The sequence below is a fragment of the Colobus angolensis genome, unplaced genomic scaffold (assembly GCF_000951035.1).
Source record: "Colobus angolensis palliatus isolate OR3802 unplaced genomic scaffold, Cang.pa_1.0 Scaffold668, whole genome shotgun sequence".
Classification (NCBI taxonomy): domain Eukaryota; kingdom Metazoa; phylum Chordata; class Mammalia; order Primates; family Cercopithecidae; genus Colobus; species Colobus angolensis.
In genome coordinates, this window is record NW_012120354.1 from 265,395 (window position 1) to 277,130 (window position 11,736).

The window sequence follows — 11,736 nt, forward strand, 5'->3', positions numbered from 1 at the left end:
CCCAGCCGCCCTGCAGCCCGTCCGGTACCGCCAGCTCCATGTCTTACGTGGAGGACTCGGACTCCGATGCGCCTCTGTCTCTCGCGGGCTCTAAGGTCCTCGGCCGCGTGGGGGGCGCGGTGGGGGGCGCGGTGGGGGGCGCCCAGGGCCAGGCAGCCGAGGTAGCGGACAAGCGCTTCCCAGCCTTCATCCGGGACGCCATGTCGCTTGTCCTCAAGGGCTACGACTGGAGCCTGGTGCCCGTGCCGCTGCGCGGCGGCGTTGGGGGTGCGCTCAAAGCCAAGCCGCACGTGAAGCGGCCCATGAACGCGTTCATGGTGTGGGCGCAGTTGGCGCTCCGCAAGCTGGCGGACCAGTGCCCGCACCTGCACAACGCCGAGCTCAGCAAGACACTGGGCAAGCTGTGGCTGTGAGTGCCGGGGCCCAAGAGGCGGGGTTCAGGACCCTGGCCGCCCCTGGTCTCCGACTGCTAGCGGGGACCTCGAGGGCTCAGCGCTTGCGGAGGTTGCGGCCTCAGGCAGGCTCCAGGCTCTGCACCTGGGACGGGTTTCAGGGCGGTCCCTGTGGAAACACACCCTTTGGCCAGCCGGGGTCTGGCACCAGGTATGGGAGTTGGGGTCCGCAGAGGGCAGCGCCTTGGGTGTGAACCCTCATGGTGGTTGGGTTCTGGAGCCAGTTCTCCTGGCGGGGAACACCCAGCGGAGGGCCATGGCTGGCACCCCAAAGTGCCCCCTAGCCGCTGTGAGTAGCCCCAGCCCCGAGAGGCCCGCCTGGCACAAGAACTAGCTGCATGCAGCTCTCTAGAGGTGCCCCCTCCTTAGAAAGGGCTCAGCCCCTCTGGCTCTTGAACCACCCGTTGGGAGGGAGTGGGGCAGGCGGGTGCGTGGGCACCAGGTTTGCCTGCGAGTACCCTCCCCGCAGCTTCTCCCTTTCCTGGCCACTCTCTGCTGGAAGCAAGGAGGGCAGGAGTGGAGATGACAGGGTGCTCATCTCCACGACCAGTAGGTGGAGCTGGGCAGTTTTCCAGAAGCGTGAATAACTTGTTGCTCAGGACAGGCCGCCCCAATCAAATGTCTTCTGCTTTAAAATGGTTTAAAACGGTTCTTTTGGTTTGGGGCTCTGGTTCCAGTATCCTGCTCCTCACCTGGAAAACGGGAGCTTGGAGCTTGCATATCTGCACCTCTTGTCTTCTGTCTGGATCTAGGGCACAGCCACGGGGCGCTGTCGACTGCAGACCCCCTGCTCCCCCAAGTCCTGCCACACAGGTGGTTGGAGGTAAGCCTTGGGAAGAGTCCCAGGGAATGTGTCATGAGGCTCAGTGAGGACGGGCACCTGGGCCCTGCCAGGGCTTCTGGATGTCTGGGAATGGAGGGCCAGCAGCCCAGCTGCCCCATGGAGGCTGGCACCTTTCCTGGGAAGCCTCGCTTTTGTCCACCACCAGCTGGGTCCTGCCTGCGTCCCTTAGAAAGCCCCAGAGGGAGGGAACAGCAGACCCGGAATGGGGGGAAGTAGAAGGAGGAAGGATGTGAGGTGTGGGACTTGTTCTTTGACTATCATAAGCATACCAATCTCCCCAAACAGGTGCTGCCCTCTCCCACCAACTCGTTCTTCCAGAGAGACGTGCTGCCTGGTGCCTCGCGAGGCTCCGGGGCTCACGGCAGGCGGGTTTCCCTGGTCAGAGCCTCCCTGCCCCAGTCTCTGCTACCTTTTTCCCCGTGATATGTGCCCGTGCCAAGGGCACAGTGGGTGCCCTGGCCATCCCTGCCTCTGCCCTGTGCTGCAGCTTGCTAAGCAAGAGCAAGAAGCAGCCGTTCATGGAGGAGGCAGAGCAGCTTCACCTGCAGAACAAGAAGGACCACCCTGACTACAAGTACCAGCCATGGCGCAGAAAGAGTGCCAAGGCCGGCCAGAGCGACTGGGACTCCCGCGTGGAGCTGGGACCCCACCCTGGCAGCAGTGCCCTGTACAAGGCTGAAGCAGGGCTTGGAGATGCGTACCACCACAGCAACCACACAGTTGGGCTGCAGGCCCCAGGCATGTCTGAGGGTTCCTGGTGTGGGAGGCAGCTGTGGAGTGTCTGACTGAGATGTGTGCACGATGGTGGAAGAGGGCAGGCACCCTCAAGAGAACCAGGCCTTCCCCAGGTCCCCTGAAAAAGCCCCCAAGGCCCCGGCCACCTCTGTCTTTGGTGCACAAGGGACCTGCTTAGTTGCCGCAAGTGCTGAGGGGCCGACAGCTTTGCTTGGCGGGGACCCCGAGAGGTGGTGTTTTCATCAAGACTTAGTGGAATGCTGAGTGCCCACAGGGCGCTCAGCAGCCCTAGCTTCAGGGCCAGACTGACAGAGTGGAATCCTGCCAGGGCCTCAGTCAGGCTGGCTGATGCCCGCCAGTCTCAGAGTGCTTGGCTGGCCCGGAGAGGAGCAAGGTCTGGGTGGTCCCTCAGTGCCCTGTAAATGCCAGCTCTGGCCAGGCTGGGCCTGTGGGCTTCTTCCCCCAACCTTGGTCTCTGGGAGGGGCCTCAGGTTTTCCCATAGCACAGCGCTTCATGGAATTTTCTCAGCTGAGGAGTGAGGTCTAGGTCTGACTTTGCTGGAATTTCTGGGAAATGTAAAGAAATCAAAAGCTGGTTGATCCCCCCTGGCAGTTAGCGCCGGTGTCTCTCCCCTTCCAGCCTGGCCATCCCTACCTACCCCACAGAAGGGGCATTCATTCTTGAAGCCTGCTCTCCTGTCCCCAGGGCAGATCCATGGGCCGCCCACCCTGCCCAGCACTCCCAAGACAGAGCTGCAGCAGACAGGCACCAAGCCAGAGCTGAAGCTGGAGGGACGCCGGACGGCAGACAGAGGGCTCCAGAACATTGACTTCAGCAACGTGGACATCTTGAAGCTCAGCAGCAAGGTCAAGGGCACCATGGATGCCTTCAAGTCCATGAGTTCAACCAGTACCTGCCCCTGGGCAGCCCTGCTCCACCTGAGCCCGGCCACGCATACCGGGGCCCCTACTTCCACACCAGGGCGTCCCCCATGTTGGCCCACAAGAGTGCCCTGTTGGCCTCTGTGTAACCCGAGATGGGTCCACCGCGGCCACACATCAAGACAAAGCAGCTGAACCCTGGCCACTACAGTGACTAGCCCCAAGACTTGCCTGACTACGGTTACTGCAGCGGCCAGGCCAGCGCCGTCCCGCGCTGGCCCCTTCACTGGAGCACAGCGCAACTATGGTGACCTGCAGGCCTCCAGCTACTACAGCGCCTACCCCAGCTACCTGCCTGGCCTCTACCAGTACCCCTGCTTCCACTAGCTATGCTGGCCCTATGCCTTGTCCCTGCTCAATGGCCTGGCCCTGCTGCCCACCCACAGCCCCACCAGTCACTGGGACCAGCTGGTGTACACCACCCTGACCAGGCCCTAAGGGCCTGGCCATGGGGAGGGACTCAGCATTGGGGGGACAGCCTTGTCCCAGCCCGGACGGACTACCCTCTGAGGCCTCCCAGTGTGTGTGGCCAGGGCAGGAGGGGACCCCAGTGGCTGAGCTCTGTCAAGTGCCTGCTGAAGTCTGCAGGGAAACGTGCTTGCTGCCCATGGCCTTTGGCCTCCAGATGGCCATACCTCCGCTGATGGATGAGCTCCATCTCCCTTCTCTCTCTCTTTTTGAGGTGGCAGGATTATTCCACAAAGAAGGGCTGCCGTTTGGTCCCTCTTCTGGGAGGACTGGCGGCACCAGCACCTTCACTTTGCATCTCAGTAGAGGAGAAACGGCAGCACGGCCCAAGGACCAAAGGAGGGGGTGGCAGGGGCCTTGCAGGGTGCTCTGAGGTCCAGGCCTTGAGGTCCAGGCCGGCCTCAGTGCTGAGAACCCCTGCACACATGGCCACATTCCCTCGACGATGGCTGCACGGGCTGTCCAGGGTGTCTGTCGACAGACCCTCCAGGGATGCACCTGCGTGAGCATCTCTGGGACCCACCTGTCAGATCTGAGGCGTCTCCTTGCTGGCAGAGTGCACCCACATAAGGTCTGGCTGTGATTAACACATGTCTTTTTTATTGTTATGTTTTTGATAATTCTTATTTTTGAAGCTTAAATGTGTTTCTTTTGAAAGTTGTTAAAGATATATTTATGTTCTATTTTATCTTTAATTGAGGTAATTCAGGCAAAGAATAGAATTTAAGACAAAATGGAAGCTGGGAAGCTTTCCTTGAGGGCAGGCAGGAGGTGGGGTTGCAGGTGTTGGCTGGCATCACATTGCTCAGCTTTTGGGAGGCTGCCCTGGAGGGCCCAGAGGGCCCAAGGTCCCTGGGAGGACTGGGCCCCTCATGCCTTGAGCTTGGCAGTCGAAAACCAGAGGGAGGAGAAGGGACTTGCCTTGTGGCATCTCTGATCAGGTTGGGGTGCCCCAGCACCCAGTGTCAGTTTGGGGTTTGGGAAGCAGGACTCCGTCTCTGTGTGACTGACTGTGCCATATGGTAGGACACATAGGACACAGGAATTCCTGGGTCCCTGCCCACGACTGTGCCACGTGATAGGACACAGGAATTCCTGGTAAGTGGTGCCTTCAGAACTGATCTTGGCCCACAGGCACCAGTGCCACCTACCAAGCTGTGAAACTAAACCTTCTCTGCTAAACGTCATTAGGGCCTTAGTTCTAGGTGAATAATATCTGATTTACCTGCACTGTTTCCCCTGTGTGCTGAGCACAGAGCATATGATAGCACCTGCTTCACGGAAACTTGTGCCTTTAAACTGGGTAGATTTAAATACATCCGAGAAGTTGCTTCTTTTTACTTTTTCTACTTTTCCTGCTTTTTTGTAGGAAAAAAAAAAGTCTCTGCTTCTGTTTGGGGGTGGGGGTGGGGAGCCACCACAGACCTGTTTTATGCAGCGTGTCACTGGGCACTGCGTGGGGAGGACACACCCTCACTCGCCCGCTGCCTTCACTCCTTTCTGACCAAACCATGCTAACTTTTGTGCAGATCGATTTAATAAAATTAAACAAAGTGCTTTTTATCGACGTGGGCTACCTTTTGTGTGTGGCTTTGCGTGAGCCTGGGGCTCCCAGGGTGAAGGTGTCCAGCAAAGGCAAGATCGGGCTGTGCCACTTGTGACATGCAGTGGCCGGCCTCACCCCAGTACCCTCCACGTGGGGCAGCAAGGAGGGCAGCCGTGAGCCCACCCAGACCCCGAGCGGCAGGGGCAGCCCGTCATGCCAGGAGGCGTCAGCAGGCTTCAGTCGGAATGGAAACACCCGTGTCCTTCACAAATCCCGTCACGGTGTCTGGGAAGTGAGCTCCTTGTCTTCCTTCCTGGAGGGCCTCCTTGGTAGGCAAAACGGGTCTGGATAGGCCCAATTCGAGGCTGTGCTTTTCCTCCCAGGCAAATCCCAGAGCTGGTTTTTGGGTGGCTGTGCAATGCTGGGAAGCTGACGGCATCTTTCAGGCCTTGGCATGGAGCCAGGCTGGGAGCGATGAAAGCGGCCCCGCAGGAGCCAGCAGAGCTGTCTGGTTGGAGGAAAGTTTCTAGGGAGAAAATGGCTGTGGGAGTGACAGCCAGTGAGGAGTAGCTGGTCCCTTTGCCAGGCCTCCCGGGCACCCGAAGCTGGTGCAGGGGCATCTTGGGGCTGGGGGCCGCCCCTGAAATGCAGAGACCCAGCTTCTCAAGGCATCTCGGTCAGGGGTGGGATGTGCTGCTCACAGGAACCCAATTCGAGAGGTGGCTGCATGTAGGATTTTGATGGGGTAGCCTGGGTAGGAGGCCACCCACCCAGTCTCCTTGCCCACCTGGCTCTACCTCCCCTCACCCCACAGTGGGGATCCCATTCCAGGGCCTGCCAAGAGCAGCGGGGGAAAGGGGTGTCCGAATATATGAGGGTTCCTGGGGGTGGGGTGTGCGGAGCCCCGCAGGCAAGGAGGAGGCTGGGAGGGGGCTGCCAAGAGCCAGCTTCACAGACACCCAACGCCTCCGCAGAACCGGCCCTGCCTGTCCTGCATCCAGCCAAAAGCCAGGTCCACACGTCCCTCAAAGCTCACACATTGACACCCCAGCCAGGGAGAACCCAGGGTCCAGCTAGCAGGCAAAGTCAGCTCTGCCCCTGGGCTGCCCTGGGATGTGCTTTGGGGCTTGCCAGGTTCCCAGGGGCTGGGAGGCCCTACCAGTTTTGTGTGGACTTGGCGGGGCTGCTGCAGTTTAACTCCTGGGGGCCCAGGCCCTGCGTCTCACTGGTGTGCCCTAGGGGCGGAAAACCCCATGTCTCCGTCCCGGGTGTGCCTGGGTCCTGGATATGTCTGGGTCCCGGGTGTGCCTGGGTCCCAGATGTGTTCCTGTGAGTTTTCCAGTATCTGAGTTTCATGAAGATCAGGGAGTGCCACCCTGTCCTGGCACGTCCACACCCTGCCCAGCGGAGGGGCGCACAGACACCTCCTCCCCCATGGACACCTCCTTCCCCTGCACAGCACCGCCCTTTGTCCCTGCCCCTCCTATCCCTCGTCTCCGGGGGGACCCCTCTGGCAGGGCTTGTGGCTTCCCACTTCAGCACTGGATGCTGGCCCTGGAAGTCTCCAGGTGCTGGTCCCCCTCCCCCAGTGCTGCACGGAGGAGGCAGCTGGAGTGGGTGCGCCAGGGGTCAGGCCGCTCTGCCCTGGTCTTCGGCTGGTGGGGGTTTTGCTGGAAACAAGTCCTCCAAGATTGCCAGGCTGATGACATTGTTTCCAAGCTGACCTCGCCCCAAGCCCAAGCTTCCCTGCGCCTGGTCCTCCCGAGAGCTTTGCATCCCACGGCAGGCTGGCCCTGCTGGGACAGTTCCTCATTTTCCACGTCCTTACCCTCAACAGAGAGCATTGCCTCTGATCTCAGCTGAACAGAATGCCCTGTTCAGCCCCAAAAGGGGAAATGGCATTGGTGATCCACCCTGGCTTCTGATAGACTGGAAAAGCTCCTCTGGTCTTCCTGGGACAGAAGCGGCCTTAGGAGCGGGTTTTTGGTGTGGGTGTGAGTTCACAGCTGTGTGGCTGTTCCTTCCCAAGAGGACCTGTGTCCTCCCAGCAGCTGCCTGGGAGGGGCGTGAGGTCCCACTCGCCCGCCTCTCCTGGGGAGTGTGACTCAGGGACCTGCTCGGTCTGGTGTGGCATTGGGCCACAGTCAGGGGACCATCAAGTACAAGATGTCATGGACCCAGGGTCCTGACCTGCTATCTGGACCCCAGTCTTGCCTCCCCAGCCCAGATGGGAGTACTTTTCTTGACCGCATCTCTAGCTGCTCCCTGCTGGGGCTGCAGCTAGAGGCTTGGGGGTCATGTTTCCAGGAGGTAACACCATGACCACCAGACTCCAGGCAAGCCCTGGACACCTCTGTGGACATCTGCAGGGGCACGTTCCACCAGGTTCACAGCAGACCTGCACCAGTCAGGACCCAGTCTCAGGCAGCGAAGCCAGCACTTGGTTCAAATCCCTCTAGGTCAGTATAGACCCCAGATGAAGGAGATGGGTGTCCCCCCACCAGCGACTCAGGCAAAGAAGCACCCCAGAGGGAAGGAGACACAGCCCAGCACTGCCCCCAAGCCTCAGCTGGACCCTTCCTGCAGGACCCAGCGCTGCACCCAAGCCTCAGCCTGGACCATTTCTGCAGGACTGTAGGGGCATCAGGCAGGTGATGGAAGCCAGAGGCTCAGATCGCCCACTGCCTAGGCCCTGCCAGTGACGACATCTGCTTCTCTCTCCTGGGACCAGAGGCCCCACGCCTGCTTCCCACAACCTGGCTCTGCTGACCCAGTCCTGAGGCCACTGCAGACAAGGGGACTGTGGCCTCCTGATTACCCACTGGCCCTTGGCTGCCTGGGAACTGCAGGGACCCACCTGGGCCCCCTACCACCTGGGAACCCCAATATTCACAAGAGCTGGGGAAAGGGAAGGGGGGAAGCTGGCTGTCCCTCCACCTCCCATCTGCCGTTCAGAGGTGTCGTCTAACATCCCCGGCATCCCCTCTCATTCTGGTGTCCCCTGTGTTCTATAGGAAGCATAGACTGTGTCTCCAGGATGGGCTGTGGGAGCTGTGGGGCTCCCAGGGTGGCAGGAGTCCTCGGGGGAGAGGGGTGGGCACGTGTGTGCGCAGGAAGGCTGCCCTGGAGCAGAGCAGTGTGGGGCCAAGCCCTGTGTCTTCTGCCGCTTCTCACTGGCTCTGGGGCAGATGGCTTCTTCTGGGGCCTGGGCTGCCTCACCTGTATGACAAGAATGACCCTGGAGCTCTGGGGAACTTGGTGAGATCAGGAACTTCCCCAGGCAGTGCCCCCCAGGTGCCTGACGTGCTGTTGATGGCATTATGAGCACCTCGGGCCACGCAATGACCCTTTTGCTTAATCTGCAAAATAAAGCGGGTTTGGCAGCAAGAAAATCAAAGTGAAACTGGTGAAGAAAGTGCTGGCCTCCTCCCCAGCCTCACACCCTCCTGGGACTCAAACCCAGTGATCACCCTTCCTGCTGCTTCCTGCTGTGTCCAGGGCATTCACACAGCTGCCCCCTGGGAAGGCAGGATGGGCTGCTTGCCTGTTGACCTCCCATGCCTCAGTTTCCACCTGTGACCCTGAGGTGGTGTGAGCTCTGCCAAGCTGCCCCAGGGATTATCTGAGCTGGGCTTGGTGTGGCTGCAGCCAACACGCTGGTCCTGCCCCTCTTGTTGGTCAAATCTCAAGCCAACTTATCCCAGGACCCTGGGTCCTGTGTGTGGCAGATGCTCTTCCCCACCCTCCCCAGCCCCAACCTTCCCCATGGACCTATGGCCAGGACTGGGGAACTTGCCACAGCCTTGGTGGGCCCCCTGACCAGGGGACCATCCGGATTCCCAGGCCCGGGCCCACTGAGGTCTGCCACAAGTATAAGACACCCAGGACGCCTTCCTCAGCAGTGCCCAAATGGGCCCAGGCCCGCCTTCTCCCCCAGGGCAGCTGGTGGCTGCATAAGCCCTGCTCCCTCAGGGCCCTGGCACAGGCCAGGCACCCAGCCCAGGAGACTCCACAAAGAGTTAAAGGGCGCAGGCGGCTGTGCCCACAGTGGGGCGGAGCAGCCGGGCTGGTACTGGGCCAGGAGCATGGGCGAAGGCGCTGCATTTTAATCAATCTTTATTGCCGGCGAGGACTTTTTCTTTATCTGGTGCACAATAAAAGAATTAATTAGACAGAAAATGGCAGGGCAAGGAACTGACAAGTCATTACGGGCTGCTGAATGACTGCTGAGATGCAGCTGGGAGGCTCTGGCCAGCTACGGAATGATAATGGACGGCGGATGCTTTGTATGCGTGACCAGCAGGCCTCTGTGTGGGGCACTGTGGTGCTGCGATTGTGGCCGGAAGACGTGCAGTCCTGCCTCTCTGAGCAGCGCAGGGAGTGGGAATGCTGGACAAAACCCAAGTGTGAATTTCTGTGTCCGGACATGGCAGTGAATGTTCAAACATGGAGAGGACTTGGGCAGGTGGTTCTGTCCTTTGGACTTGACTTCCCAGCTTGGGAACAGACATAGTGATGGGGTGTGGTGAGGGGGCTCTGCACACTGCAAGCAGCAGGGGTGTGGGAAAGAGAGGGAGAAGAGGCAAGGAGAGGGGAGGGGAGTCTTAAAGGACCTAGAGAAGCCCTCCCCAGAGCCAGGCTGGGCTGGGGTCAGCTGCTGCCACCATGGTTACTTAGATGTCACCAGGAAAAAGGGTCCCCCCCAACTCCCCCGCAGACCTGGCTCTCCCACTCAGAGGCTTCAAGCTCCTCGTGGGTCTGCAGACTTCCCTGTAATCAGGAAGCATCCAGAACAGAGCCGCCCAGCCGGGGGGCAGAGGGAGAGGCTGGTGAAGGAGCATGCCCGGGGTCCTGCTGCCTGGCCTCTGTGTGGGAGGCTCCCTGTCCTGTCCCTGTGATCTGTGGCCCAGGAGCTGAATTCAGAAGCTGCCTAGAGCCCCGGCTCTACAGCTCTCTGCTGCTGGAAGGAGCATTTGTTTCCCAAGCTCGGCTGTAGGGAGGGGCAAGGCCCCAGACAGGTTGGAAGAGGGGCCTCTCCCACCCTAGGGGGTGATAGGGACGCCAGAGGCCTCGCTGGATATGTCGGCCTCCAGTCAACAGCCCTTCCTAGGCTGGGTGTGAAGAACAGGTGACATTCACGTGACACCACTGCCATGGGCTTCACCATGCAGCAGCCCCTAACATGGCTGGGCTGTCCACGAGGGGCCGTGCCAACATCCTTTACTGCAATCGGCACTGAGGCCCTGGAGAGGGACACAGGCAGCCCCAAGTGACGGATGAGAGAGCCGCTCACATGTGCTATTCTGGGCAGCAAGGCCATGTCCAGAAGCTGCTGGACGCGAGTCCTGGGCCTGTGAGACCCTCATGGGGGAGGGGGCTGCTCTACCCAGAGGACAGTTCCTGCATGCGGGCAGGAGCCTGGGGGTCCCTGGGTAGAGGGGGCTGAGATGAACTGTCTGGGTGCGCTACACGCAGAGCAGAGGCTGGTCCGGTTTCTGGGTACAGAGCATCCTGCAGGCATTGCTGGGCATCTGGATGCCATGGGGCAGCATCGTTGTCACTTCTGACACTCGGCTTCCAACAGGGCATGTGCTTGTGAGATGAGGGCAGGCCTGGACACCCTCCACATCACCTCCAAAGATGGTGGTCTCTGCCCTCCTCCAATTTCTGGGGTCACTCTGGTCGCCCAAGGATTTTGTTTGATAAAGGAAGGGGTGGACAGGCTGGGCATGATAGCTCACGCCTGTAATCCCAGCACTTTGGGAGGCTGAGGTGGGTGGATCACAACGCCAGGAGTTTGAGACCAGCCTCGCCAATATGGTGAAACCCTGTCTCTACTAAAAATACAAAAATGACTCAGGCATGATGGTGGGTGCCTATAGTCCCAGCTACTCGGGAGGCAGAAGAATCACTTGAACCCGGGAGGCTGAGGTTGCAGTGAGCTGAGGTCACATCAGTGCACTTCAGCCTGGGCGATAGAGTGAGACTCCATCTCGAAAAAAAATAAAAATAAAAATAAAAATAAAAAATAAAAATGAAAAAAAGGAGGGGATGGACAGAGGTGGTCAGAGGGCCTGGGGGACTGGCTCTAGAAACCCATATCTTGTACCTTTCCCCTGAGAGGAAAAAGGGTGTCAAGGAAGGGTCAAAATTCATCCTGAGGTGTGGCATCTTGTGTCTAGGGGTTTGGACAGAGAAAGTAGTGAGACACTTGGCTCCCCGAAAACCCCCTGGTGTGTATGGTTTTAGACAAGCTGCTGGCCTCTCTGGCCTCAGTAGCCCATCTGCAAAATGCAGAGAATGGTGCCCACCTCCCTGCCAATGGCGCTCAGGAACACAGGAGATGCTGGTGGGTCAGGTGCTTAGCACACGGTTTGGTTAGAAACAGCCACTCAACACACATCAACTGAAGTTGTCATTGAGCTACAGGGACAGCACTCACACCTGCATATGATCAGCAAAGAGTCTTCCTGCTGGACAATGGGGGCATATTCTCCATACATCTGCCCATCCACTCAACTGCCCATCCACCTACCTCCCATCCGCCATCCATCCACCCATCCACCCACTCACCCATCCACCCACCCATCCATTCACTTAACCATCCATCCATCCACCCACCCACTCACCTGTCCCATCCATCCACTCACCCATCCATTTACTCACCTATCCATCCATGCACCCACCCATTTACCCACTCAGCCACCCACCCATCTATCCACCAACTCACCCATCCACCCACCCACCCA

General features: G+C 59.4%; 1 pseudogene; it reads left to right on the forward strand.

The window, feature by feature from the left end:
* The window catches only part of LOC105500451, a 10,728-nt pseudogene extending 7,317 nt beyond the window's left edge, over positions 1-3,411 (forward strand).
* Positions 3,412-11,736: the final 8,325 nt, after the last annotated feature.